Here is a 12,408-nt window from a genome sequence, read left to right as displayed (position 1 = left end):
ACAGAAAGGGCTGTCTCTGCGATGCCCCTCAAGGGTATCGAAATCAGATTTCTAACAATGCATCTTAATTTATATCTAAGAGACAAGAAAGAAGGTATCCAGTCAACAGCACACACCGTCAACTCTCGAGCTACTCTTTATTTTGTTGAATAGACAAATATAACTCTTACTCATATAATGTATTCACAAAACCAATGTGCGGAGACCAATTGTGCGATAATAAGTCTGCTAATAAAAGAATGGCTAAATTACTACATAAAATACTGGACCACACCTGACTTTGTCAGAATATTGAAAAAAAAGAATGGATTATCTGTACTCTGCCCATCACAGATATCAACACCCGGTTTACAGCGTTGTGAATATATAAACATGTCACTGTGCAACAAGAAGGCACCAGATGACGAACTGAATGGCCATAGGGTTGAGAGAAAGAGATGATAAAAATGACAATTATTTCGCGATGACGAGAAACCCACTTGAAGTAAAAATGTATCACTTTACCTATTAAAGTAGAGAACAACATTTCGACTTTCTTAAGCCATCTTCAGATTAACAAAGAGTTTTGTTTTCCGTTGTTTTGTTGGTTTTATTAGTTTGTGTAAAATGGATCACCAGTCTTCTAGCTAGGTCTTCCAGACACGTTTTCATTTCGACGAATGGAATACTTCTAGGTGTTACTCTGAAGTTATGTCCTTTCTTGAGTAGATGTATCTCTTCACTGCTGAATTGTCGTTCGGATCTGTTAATTACGAGGTTTGTTTATGGTTCGTCGTGTTGGCGTCCTTTTCGTTGTTGGCACCTTAGTTTACCTAGTTTCTTGTTGTGGCGGATCTTCTTTTACCTGTCGTTCTTATTACTTATTTGATTGGTGTTGCATTGTACGAGCCATAAACATCTGGTTGAATGCAGCAGGCCAGTTGATAGTCAAGACTCATTTTTAGTTTCTGCAAATCATTTAGTTCTTTATATTTCGAGTTCAACATGACTTTTAGTAGTTTTCTTTCTGTAAACTACAGATAATGTTCGTACACTGAATAAAATTCTTGGAGAGTTTTATCTTCACAAAATTAGGGATTAGTTTTTCCTTTCAGCACTGCTGGGTGAAATAAATGTCATTTGTTTTTAGTTTCGTAAAGATCACACGAGCGTGTACGTTTGGGTAACAATGGTGTAATGTAAGTAAATTCAGACATAATGGAGTTTAAACAGCTAACACAAAGACTTACACTACAGACTTACACTTCTCGACTAATCAAAGTATTTAGTGTTGGCGAGAAACCCTCATCAAGTGAAAATAAACCTCAGATCGGCTGGTATGGGTTTTAACACTTTTACCAATAAAGCAGAGAACAACGTTTAGATATTTTAGGTCATCTTCAGGTTGTTCTCTGCTTTATTAGCAAAAGTGTTAATACTCACCGGCCGACCTGAGATACAAAATCACAATTAAACTCATCAGAAGATTGTTTTGTTTGTTTGTTTTGGAATTTCGCACAAAGCTACTCGAGGGCTATCTGTGCTAGCCGTCCCTAATTTAGCAGTATAAGACTAGAGGGAAGGCAGCTAGTCATCACCATCCACCGCCAACTCTTGGGCTACTCTTTTACCAACGAATAGTGGGATTGACCGTCACATTACAACGCCCCCACGGCTGGGACGGCGAGCATGTTTTGGCGCGACTCAGGCGCGAACCCGTGACCCTCAGATTACGAAGTGCACGCCTTAACGCGCTAGGCCATGCCAGGTCCTCTCATCAGAAGAAGAAAAGACTTGTCAAAAGTGTAGGAGTGGTGATAACATACGGCAATTAAACTCACCAGAACAGATGTGTCAAAAGTGTAGGAGTGGTGATAACATACGGCAATTAAACTCACCAGAACAGATGTGTCAAAAGTTTAGGAGTGATGATAACATATGGCAATTAAACTCACCAGGAGGACAGATTTGCAAAAGTTGAGAACGGGTGATAAAATGTGGCAATTAAACTTACCAGAAGAAGAGATGTGTCAAATGTTTAGGAGTGGTGATAAAATATGGCAATTAAACTCACCAGAAGAGCAGATGTGTCAAATGTTGAGAACGGGTGATAACATATGGCAATTAAAACTACCAGAAGAAGAACAGACTTGTCAAAAGTTTAGGAGTGGTGATAACATATGGCAATTAAACTCACCAGAAGAAAAGACTTGTCAAATGTTTAGAAGTGGTGATAACATATCGCAATTAAACTCACCAGAAGAAGAACAGACTTTTCAAACGTTTAGGAATGGTGATAACATATGGCAATTAAACTCACCAGAAGAACAGATGTGTCAAAAGTTTAAAAGAGGTGATAACATATGGCAATTAAACTTACCAGAAGAAGAACAGACCTGTTAAACGTTTAGGAGTGGTGATGATATATGGCAATTAAACTCACTCACCAGAAGAAGAGATGTGTCAAAGGTTTAAAAGTGGTGATAACATATGGCAATTAATATTACCAGAAGAAGAACAGACTTGTCAAAAGTTTAGGAGTGGTGATAACATATGGCAATTAAACTCACCAGGAGGACAGATTGGCAAAAGTTGAGAATGGGTGATAAAATATGGCAATTAAACTTACAAGAAGAACAGATGTGTCAAAAGTTTAGGAGTGGTGATAAAATATGACAATTAAACTCACCAGAAGAAGAACAGACTTGTCAAACGTTTAGGAGTGGTGATAACATATGGCAATTAAACTTACCAGAAGAAGAACACACCTGTTAAAAGTTTAGGAGTGGTGATGACATATGGCAATCAAACTCATCAGAAGAAGAAGAGACTTGTCAAACGTTTAGGAGTCGTGATAACATATGGCAATTAAACTCACCAGAAGAACAGATGTGTCAAAAGTTTAAAAGTGGTGATAACATGTGGCAATCAAACTCACCAGAAGAAGAAGAGACTTGTCAAACGTTTAAGAGTGGTGATGACATATGGCAATCAAACTCTCCAGAAGAAGAACAGACTTGCCAAACGTTTAAGAGTGGTGATAACTTATGGCAATTAAACTCACCAGAAAAGCAGATGTGTCAAACGTTGAGAATGGGTGATAAAATATGGCAATTAAACTTACAAGAAGAACAGATGTGTCAAAAGTTTAGAAGTGGTGATAACATATGGCAATTAAACTCACCAGGAGGACAGATTTGCAAAAGTTGAGAACGGGTGATAAAATGTGGCAATTAAACTTACAAGAAGAACAGATGTGTCAAAAGTTTAAAAGTGGTGATAACATGTGGCAATCAAACTCACCAGAAGAAGAAGAGACTTGTCAAACGTTTAGGAGTGGTGATGACATATGGCAATCAAACTCTCCAGAAGAAGAACAGACTTGCCAAACGTTTAGGAGTGGTGATAACTTATGGCAATTAAACTCTCCAGAAGAAGAACAGACTTGCCAAACGTTTAGGAGTGGTGATAACTTATGGCAATTAAACTCACCAGAAAAGCAGATGTGTCAAACGTTGAGAACGGGTGATAAAATATGGCAATTAAACTTACAAGAAGAACAGATGTGTCAAAAGTTTAGGAGTGGTGATAACATATGGCAATTAAACTCACCAGGAGGACAGATTTGCAAAAGTTGAGAACGGGTGATAAAATGTGGCAATTAAACTTACCAGAAGAAGAGATGTGTCAAATGTTTAGGAGTGGTGATAAAATATGGCAATTAAACTCACCAGAAGAGCAGATGTGTCAAATGTTGAGAACGGGTGATAACATATGGCAATTAAAATTACCAGAAGAAGAATAAACTTGTCAAAAGTTTAGGAATGGTGATAACATATGACAATTAAACTCATCAGAAAAAAAACAGACTTGTTAAAAGTTCAGGAGGGGTGATGAAATGTGGTAATTAAACCCACCAGTAGGTCAGACTTGTCAAACTTCTAGGAATGATGATAAAACATAGCAATTAAACTAACCAGAAGAAGAACAGAGTTGTCGAAAGTTTAGGAAGGGTGATAAAACAGTTTGACAATTTAATCCATCAGCTTATAAAACGACTGGATAAAAGACAGAATGGGTCATTAACAGACGTAAAGCGTGTGTGTTTTCTTTCAACAAATCCACATCGGTCTCTTTGCTGAATCCACCGAGGTGAATCGAACCCCTAATTTTAGCGTTGTAAATCCGTATACCCACCGCTGTACCGGCAGGGGATAGATGATAAAGAAACAACTGAACCCACAAGTTGACCAATCAACTGCAGATATAATTGGGAGGGAAGGAGATAAATATTGTAGATGTAGAAACAAGTGAATTATAACTCAATATTATTTATTCAGCAACACCTAGTGCATTTTAAAATTCTCTGAAAGTGCTAAGGATAAACTTTTTAAAATCTTATAACTATTACATGAAACATTTGTAGAAAATTGATTCTGTTACAAAAATGTGTATTTGGTAACATTCCTATACTACGCTAAACTAGCTAAAAATCTAAAAGATTAAAAAAGTCTGATGCGAGTGGGGCCTGGCATAGTCTGGTAGTTAAAGCACTATTTTCACAATCTATTAATCCAGTGTTCGAGTCCCGTCACCGTGCATGCGCATCGTTTCAGCCGTGGAAGCGTTACGGTGTAACGATCAATACTACTATTCGTTTGTAAAAAAGTTGCCCAAGAGTTGACGGCGGGTAGTGTTCAGTAGTTGTCTTCCCTATGGTCTGTCACTTAAAAATTAGAGATGACTAGCAAGATAATTCTTGACTTTTTGCGGAGTTCAATAAACAAGCTAATGGGAGATAATTCTCTTCGTGATAAAGGTTTATCTGCAACTAACAACATAACGAAAGAAAATCTACATTTGTTTTTATTCAGAATACGTTTCGCTGTGTTTTTATGGAGTCAACTTTGTTTCATCAGGAGCTAAGTATTCTGTTAGAAGCAAAGTGTGCGTGTGGTAATATCTTTCATAAATATATTTGTTCAGAAACTTCGACGATCGTATAAACAAAGTAGGTCTGAGAATGGAAACTTTAATGGACTTCAACAGCCTTTTAAATGAAAATGGGACGACACTTCGTTTTCTATGCTGAGGCCTTCTTTCAAACAAACATGCACTTTCCAAGCTACAATACTCTCGTTATATAAGATGTTTTTAAGCTTTTTTAATGTCAACGTTCGCCATCTCTAAGATAATAAAATCCCACACCTTCCCAGTTAGCGTAATACCCTACTTGTCAGACGAACATAAATTTAATGACATTGGAAACGCGATTTAAAAGCCTTTTAACAGCTGCTAAGTTTCGTGGTATAACCGGTTCCTTTGGAACACAAATTCACAAGACAGAGAGAAGTCGGAAGATTAATACTTAGGTGAAATTTATTTTACAGAAAATTGACAAATTCAGACATTCCAGAGTCGCAACTGAGACTTCTACGTGTCGCACGCTTTTTATCAAGTTGAGTCTTTCATAAAACACGCGGCGCTTTGTATCGTACGACAAATGGAGCCGCTAGTTCAGGACTACTTACGGCCTTCATTCAAAACTTCGGATAATATATTAAAAGATAAAAAGCGCTACAAGTGCTATAAGACGGTCTCCTAGTGTTTTAGTAGTAAACCTGAAGACTTAAAAGGTTAATAATCGGCTTTCAATACCCGTAGTAAACACGGTACACATGAACATTGTGCACCTTTGTGTTCAACACAAACAAAAACAGATGCCTAAAACACACAGCAGAAGGAACATGTACCCCGCCCCCACTTTTCAAAAATGGCACTCCTAGTTCATAACAAGAAAAAAAACCACTAAGGTAGTCAGCTGTCAGGATTATAAATAGCGAAAATAGAATTAATACATGAAGTTATACCCTTCATTAAACTGCAAAACACGAAAAATAAGAAGAAAAATTGAACAGAGAAAACAATAACTTTACTGTTATTAAAACAGACTTGAGATTTTGTAAGTAAATAATCAAGAACCTGCTGTTGTGAGTTTTTGTAAAGAACATAGTAATGCAATATTTCCAGACTAACCATTACAGACGTGTGAACACAATATTTCGATCATGAGTATTACGATTATATAGTACTCTAAAATATCCCCCTTTTCTTCAATTATAAAACACTATCTGAGGGTCGCGGGTTCGAATCCCCGTCACACCAAACATGCTCGTCCTTTCAACCGTGAGGGCGTTATAATGTTACGGTCAATCCCACTATTATTCGTTGAAAAAAAAATAGCCCAAGAATTGGCGGTGGGTGGTAATGACTAGCTGCCTTCCTTCTAGTCTTACACTGCAAAATTATGGACGGCTAGCGCAGATAGCTCTCGTGAAGCTTTGCGAGAAATTCAAACAAACCAAACTATCTACTTCTCAGTAAAACCACATTCTGAATATCGATTTCTCTTTCTCGTGATTTATTGCCATAAAATTGTTGCAAAGAAGCGACAAACTTGAACATTCCACGAACTTCTCAAATTTAACAAAAGGAGAATGTGAAGCCCAAAAAGGGTGTTTCTCGTATGTTGTTGGTAGATAGTAGTTTGTAGAATATATCTTTTTCCTGAGAAGCAGGTCTTACGTTTCATGTAACCTCTGCTCATTAGAAGACCTAGTATCCGTGGAAACTGAAATACCGAGTTAAGAATCGAAAAGATACAGGAGCTTTATTTACGAACAGAAACTGCTCGAGAGGGTTAGAGATCTCTCTGATCATCTTTCAAGTCCCAGCATGGAGTCTAAAGCGTCACTGGTGTTGGAATCCGAGACAGTTTCTGTCAATAAATGTAATATCTATTATTAGTAGAAGTCGCTTCTACGGGTAGTTTCTGTCAACTAATCTAGGGCTTGTTTAAGTAAACATGATCACTGATAACTTTGGTTCGTATACGCAGTTCCTGTATTCTCTAGAGACAGTTTCTATCTATAAAAACAACACCTGTAGTAGCGGAAATTTTCTGGACACACCTGTTGTCTGCATTCTTGGAGGTTATTTCTCCAGGAAGTTTCTTTCTATAAATAAATAAACAAGTGCCATCTGTATTAGCGAAAAATCTCTCGACGCAGATGCCGTCTGTGAATACAGCACCTAGACATAGCTCTTGTCCGTTAAAACAGTGGCTATATCAATGAAAATTTTCTCGACGCAGCTAATGTTCGTAAATACAGTGTTTGTATTAGTGATAATTAGACTTACAGTAAAGAGCGACTTAAATAGTCATAACACCGCTACACGGCGCTCGCTTTCAATTTATACGTCAACAATTTCGAAACACTTTTAAAGTGTTAGAAACGAAGACGTTGGTGAAATGCACAAACTTTAAATAAACACGAAATAAGTTACAATGTTTTTTATTAGAGTTCTTAAGCCTTATTCCAAACACAATCAGATATGAAAAATCAGGTTTTTCCTGGATTTTCTTCTTTTTCATAAGCTAAATTTTCCATAAACAGTTTTTGTTGCTTTCAACATAAGGGCGTGAAAACGATCGTAACAAAGACACTCGGGTAAAACACCTGTCTGCCAGTCTTCGTTTAAGCGCTATACTGCATAGTGGGCAAGCTGCGCTGTATTGGGCTGTGCCTGCCACCGAGATCTAATCCAGAATTTTTGCGTTATAACCCCTAAGCCTTATCACTGAGGAACCGAGTGCCCCGCAAATTCATATTATACATGAAACCTTGCACCAAACTCCACCCACTTAGAGATTCTATTTCAAATTGCTTGCACGGATTAGCTTAGCAGTTGTAAGAGTCATCTTTACACTGGCCAATAGCAAAACTTTTTATGGTCCAAAATAGTCAATTCTGAAGCAATTATTAAAAAATAATAATCAGCGTCATATTCAGAAGATAATTTATCTTCCTATAGTTCAGCGACAAGTCTGAAAGTTTATTACACTAAACATTGGGCTTCGATACCGGTAGCTGGCACAGCACAGATAGCCCATATGTTGAGCTTTCTGTTTAACAACGAAACGAAAAACAAAGTAGCGAATTTTTAAAAAAGTTCGAACTTCTTATTCTCTATTTATTAATTTAATGGAGCGAGTTTTGTTTCGTTTAGGCACAGAGATGTATAACCTACACGGTGTCTGTCGCTGGGAATGATCCATGAATTTAAACCACACACGCCTTGAAGATTAACATTTGAACTACTGGAAAACAGTAATGTTAAAATCAACATTTATGTTCCTAAACTGCAGTATTTAATATGACTATCAATCACACATACCTACAACTCCAGCTCCTAACATTACTTATAAAGAACGTATTTGGGTAAAAATATGTAAATGAATTCTTATCTTAAATTGCAGCATATCACACTTAAGAGTTTATAACATACACGCAAAAATAAGTTAGAAATAAAATATGAACATAAAACTGAAAACGTTGACCACATACGTTATTTCATTGAACTTAGTAGAGTGTAAACATTTGCGATAAACATTACCTAAAAATGTGCTCTGCTTCTTACATTTACATCAAGGTTAAAGTTTTCTCATGGCACTTTGAACTAGGCCTTACTTTGAATTCATTTTGTAGTTTCAGAAAGTCTGATAAATAAACTGTACAGAATGAGGCCAGTCTATTAAGAAAGCTGTGACAACACTATTAATAGTAGCGTATTAATTTTGATAATACTGTATACTTCGCACTACTTTCAAAGAAAATGGTTCCTACTATTACTTTTACTACGATAAAAAAAAACATTTTATGTATGTATTTGGAGTTAAGCGCAAAGCTACACAATGGACTATCTGTGGTCTAGCGGTTTCTAGCGTTGTAAGTCTGCTGTCACTAGGGGACGTGTGGTGGTGGGGCAAATGTAAGATAAAAATTATAGCTTCTTCAGTTTCTACAATAACGACCAACATATACGAACGTCTTCGTTAGGTTTACTTTATTTGGAATATCGCGCAAAGATACACGATGGTTAGTAAGTTACCTGCGTTGACCGTTCCTAATTTAGCAGTGACAATTTAGAGCTACTTTTCAACTACCTACTGCCAATTCTTGTCTACTCTTTTAACAACGGATAGTGGGAGCGAGCGCAACGTTATAACGTAACCACGGTTGAGAGGACGAACTTTTTGATGATGGGGATTCGAGCCCGCGACATTCAAAGTGCGAATCGAGCATCTTAACCACCAGGGCCGAGGCATCTTGGAGTAATTACTAATTAGGAACTTAAAAAAATAAGGGTCTATCAAAGTTACTTCAGCCCTCTTTAAAATTGTTAATATCGTGGGAGAAGGATGGTTTGGTTTTTGAATTTCGCGCAAAGCTACACGAGGGTTATCTGCGCTGCCGTCCCCCTAAGTGTAAGACTAGAGGGAAGGCAGCTAGTTATCACCACCCACCGCCAACTCTTGGGCTACTCTTTTACCAACTAATAGTGGGATTGACCGTACATTATAACACCTCCACGGCTGAAAGGACGATCATGTTTGATGTGACAGGGATTCGAACCCGCGACTGGAAGAAGGAAATGCACACATTTCGGAAAGCATTTAATGTAATAAAAAAGTAATTTATCTTCATGCCATAATTTCATTACACACATAAAGATGACTGGAACTTTACTATGTATGATTAGACGTTTAACATAATGTAATCTCTGAATGATAAACACTTGGAACATAAGCTGACTTTTTCGACATCAACTTCTCAATCACAAAGCTTGTACTTTAGCAAATGTTTTAAGAATGTTTTCTCTCCAAATAAATGGTCCAAAGACCAATATTACACGCGTTCTAATAACATGGGTTCTTATACTGCTGGTTTTACTAATAGTTTAATATTTATAGGCCTTCCCTCTAGTCTATTACTGATAAATTAGGGACGGCCAACGCAGGTAACCAGCTAACAAATCTCCGCGTATCTGTACGCAAGATTCAAAATAAAGTACAAGCTAACACGTTTAGTTCATAATAGAGAGATAGATAGGTTACGTCTATAGATCAGTCAATTTATTTTGCACCAGCGGTATAGCGACGTATCTGCGGATTTACAATGCTAGAAACCGAGTTTTCATACCCGTGGTGGTTAAAGATAAACGAACCAAAGTTTATTATATTTCAAACTGACAGTAATCGTTATTTAGAAAGACTGTATCAAGTTTCATACAATTTGGTAAGTACATTTGATGCGACAACATAAAAAGACCGGGTGAGGCGTGTTTGGAACATCCTCAGCCCAGAGAGATTTGAACATATGAAATGAGAAACGTGACGTTTCCTGAAAATAATAACATATGTCAGCTAAAGGCCGGTTTCCGTGAGGCATTTTTAAATGGCTTGTAAGTCGTCTAGGGCGAACTGGACTTCATAAGGTCACGCTAATCGTGAATCGTTTGTTTCGCTTGGTTTGCCAGGAATAACGGAATCAGTGTCCCGGAGAAGTAGAAATGTCGTGTCTATGTTTGTGGAATTTAGGTTTTCAGTTTCCAGAAATGATTTCGCCACAAAAAGAGCATGTGCAGATCTACGAGTATGTGTGTGTGCGTGCTGATCCATAATTTATTCTGGTTTAATTGCATATTTACTTCGATAACTTAACGTTATTAGAAGCAAGTCCATTCTCTTTCTTTTTCCTACAAAATTTTCAATCTTGTTGGTCTTACGATTGAGATAATTCGTTTATCTATTTAAGAACACTTTTCTCCCTATCTCATTATTCTAGTTGAACCAGCTTCAGCCAGTCTTTCAATCATGTCATCACCCATATCTTATAAACCATTGGAAGGTCCTTCATAATCAGGGGCAGTGGTATACCATTCTTCAGCAACTCCTAATAAAAGGATCGAAGCCTCCTGATGCATTCTGTTAATAACTGGAACTTGGTAAAGATAGAAGTTTTTGCTGGTGTATTCTGTCAGTAACTGGATCTTAATATGACTCGGTGAAAGACTTGCGCGTCAGTATCCATAATGTTTGGCGTTAAATGTGTTAATAACATTCCTTGACCGAATAACACAGTATCTGGTTGAAATCACCAATGTGATATGGAACCAGAAAAATGGCACATGAACTTTGATACTTACCTATCATCATGTAGCACAAGCTATACAAAGAGACTTACCAGGATATGTAAAGAAATGTTTCAAAAAATGAGAATTTATCAAAAGAGAAAAGCTGTTAAAAATAGCTCACTACGGAGCCATTTACTGACCTATTAAAACTAACAGAACATCAGAGAAGGAACGTCATCTAAATTGGCAGGGTAATGAACTGGTGCATAAAATATAATATGTATGTCTTAATAATAAAAAAGAACAAATTATCCTCATATGTTTGCTCAGTAGATTTGATAAATATGAAAAGTTTTGGAGCAGATAGTACAAATATGAATTTCAACATCATATGTTACGTGGATACAATAGTGATGACAACAGATGACGTTGGTTGTTTTCAAACAGATTACACAGCCCACAAATTGGAACTCGAGCTGAAGAACAACTAACGTTATCATACACAAGTACAGTTGATGACATCATCCATCTGCCTATTCTAACTGGACCAATCACGTCAACCAGCGGAGTAAATGGAACGAAATTAGAGCAGACGCAAATTGTTCTTTTCCAGACTTCAGAATAACTGGACAAGAATCAATGCATACGTGGAAAACTTTTCTGAAAAACAATTTGAAATCTTGCTGGACAGGGTAATTATGGACTTTATTTGTAAAACGCTACGAGCTTAAATTTGATTTTTTAAATATTTTTCTACGTCAGGATGCATTTAGAGAAACCATCAAATTTTTCTCGCTGTTTTAATAAAATGAAATATTTAAGTCCCAGTGTCTTGACCAAACTAGAAAGTGTAAATATCATGTTTCCTTCCATGCAGGATGAGGAAGACCCCATGGAAAGTACATTTCAGCGCACATGTCAAAAAGGACAAAGGAAAGAACCCTCACTAAACAGTGTGAAAACTAAAGTAAATTTGATAGATGACAAAAACATGTTAGCCATCAATGATTCCACATCTTCACTACTAGTATATAAAACTAAACAGTAAATAGAGCAATTGCTGTTAGTCCTCTGCCCACCCGTGAACGATGGTTTAAAATTGGGAATGGCACCATACTACTTTACCAGCTTCTTTCCAGTGCCAAACCTTTAATAAGTACTAATTTACCACATGATTAAATGTGTATTTAATTACACCGTTATCACTTGCTGAGAAAACATTTTATATTAAACGTTTCATACGCTTTTTCCAAGTACACTGCAGAGTTACCAACCATGTGGGTGTAGTACAAGCTATCACGTTTCGCTCAAAGTAAAGACACAGCGTTTTATCTTCATTCTTACGATATTATCGTGTTCCTTTATAGGCTGCTGATTATGGCTTAATGTTTACAATTACAGATACAGTAAGTTTAATTGTAAGTACAAGTGCAGAATTATCATTAAAGATAG

General features: G+C 36.9%; 1 protein-coding gene across 4 annotated transcripts in view; it reads right to left on the bottom strand.

Moving 5' to 3' along the window:
• Positions 1-12,408, bottom strand: part of LOC143237030 (BAI1-associated protein 3-like) — a 201,416-nt gene that overhangs the window by 133,444 nt on the left and 55,564 nt on the right. The window lies entirely within an intron of this gene.

The sequence above is a fragment of the Tachypleus tridentatus genome, chromosome 13, assembly GCF_004210375.1.
Source record: "Tachypleus tridentatus isolate NWPU-2018 chromosome 13, ASM421037v1, whole genome shotgun sequence".
NCBI classification, from domain to species: domain Eukaryota; kingdom Metazoa; phylum Arthropoda; class Merostomata; order Xiphosura; family Limulidae; genus Tachypleus; species Tachypleus tridentatus.
This window is presented reverse-complemented; position numbering and strand designations above follow the sequence as displayed.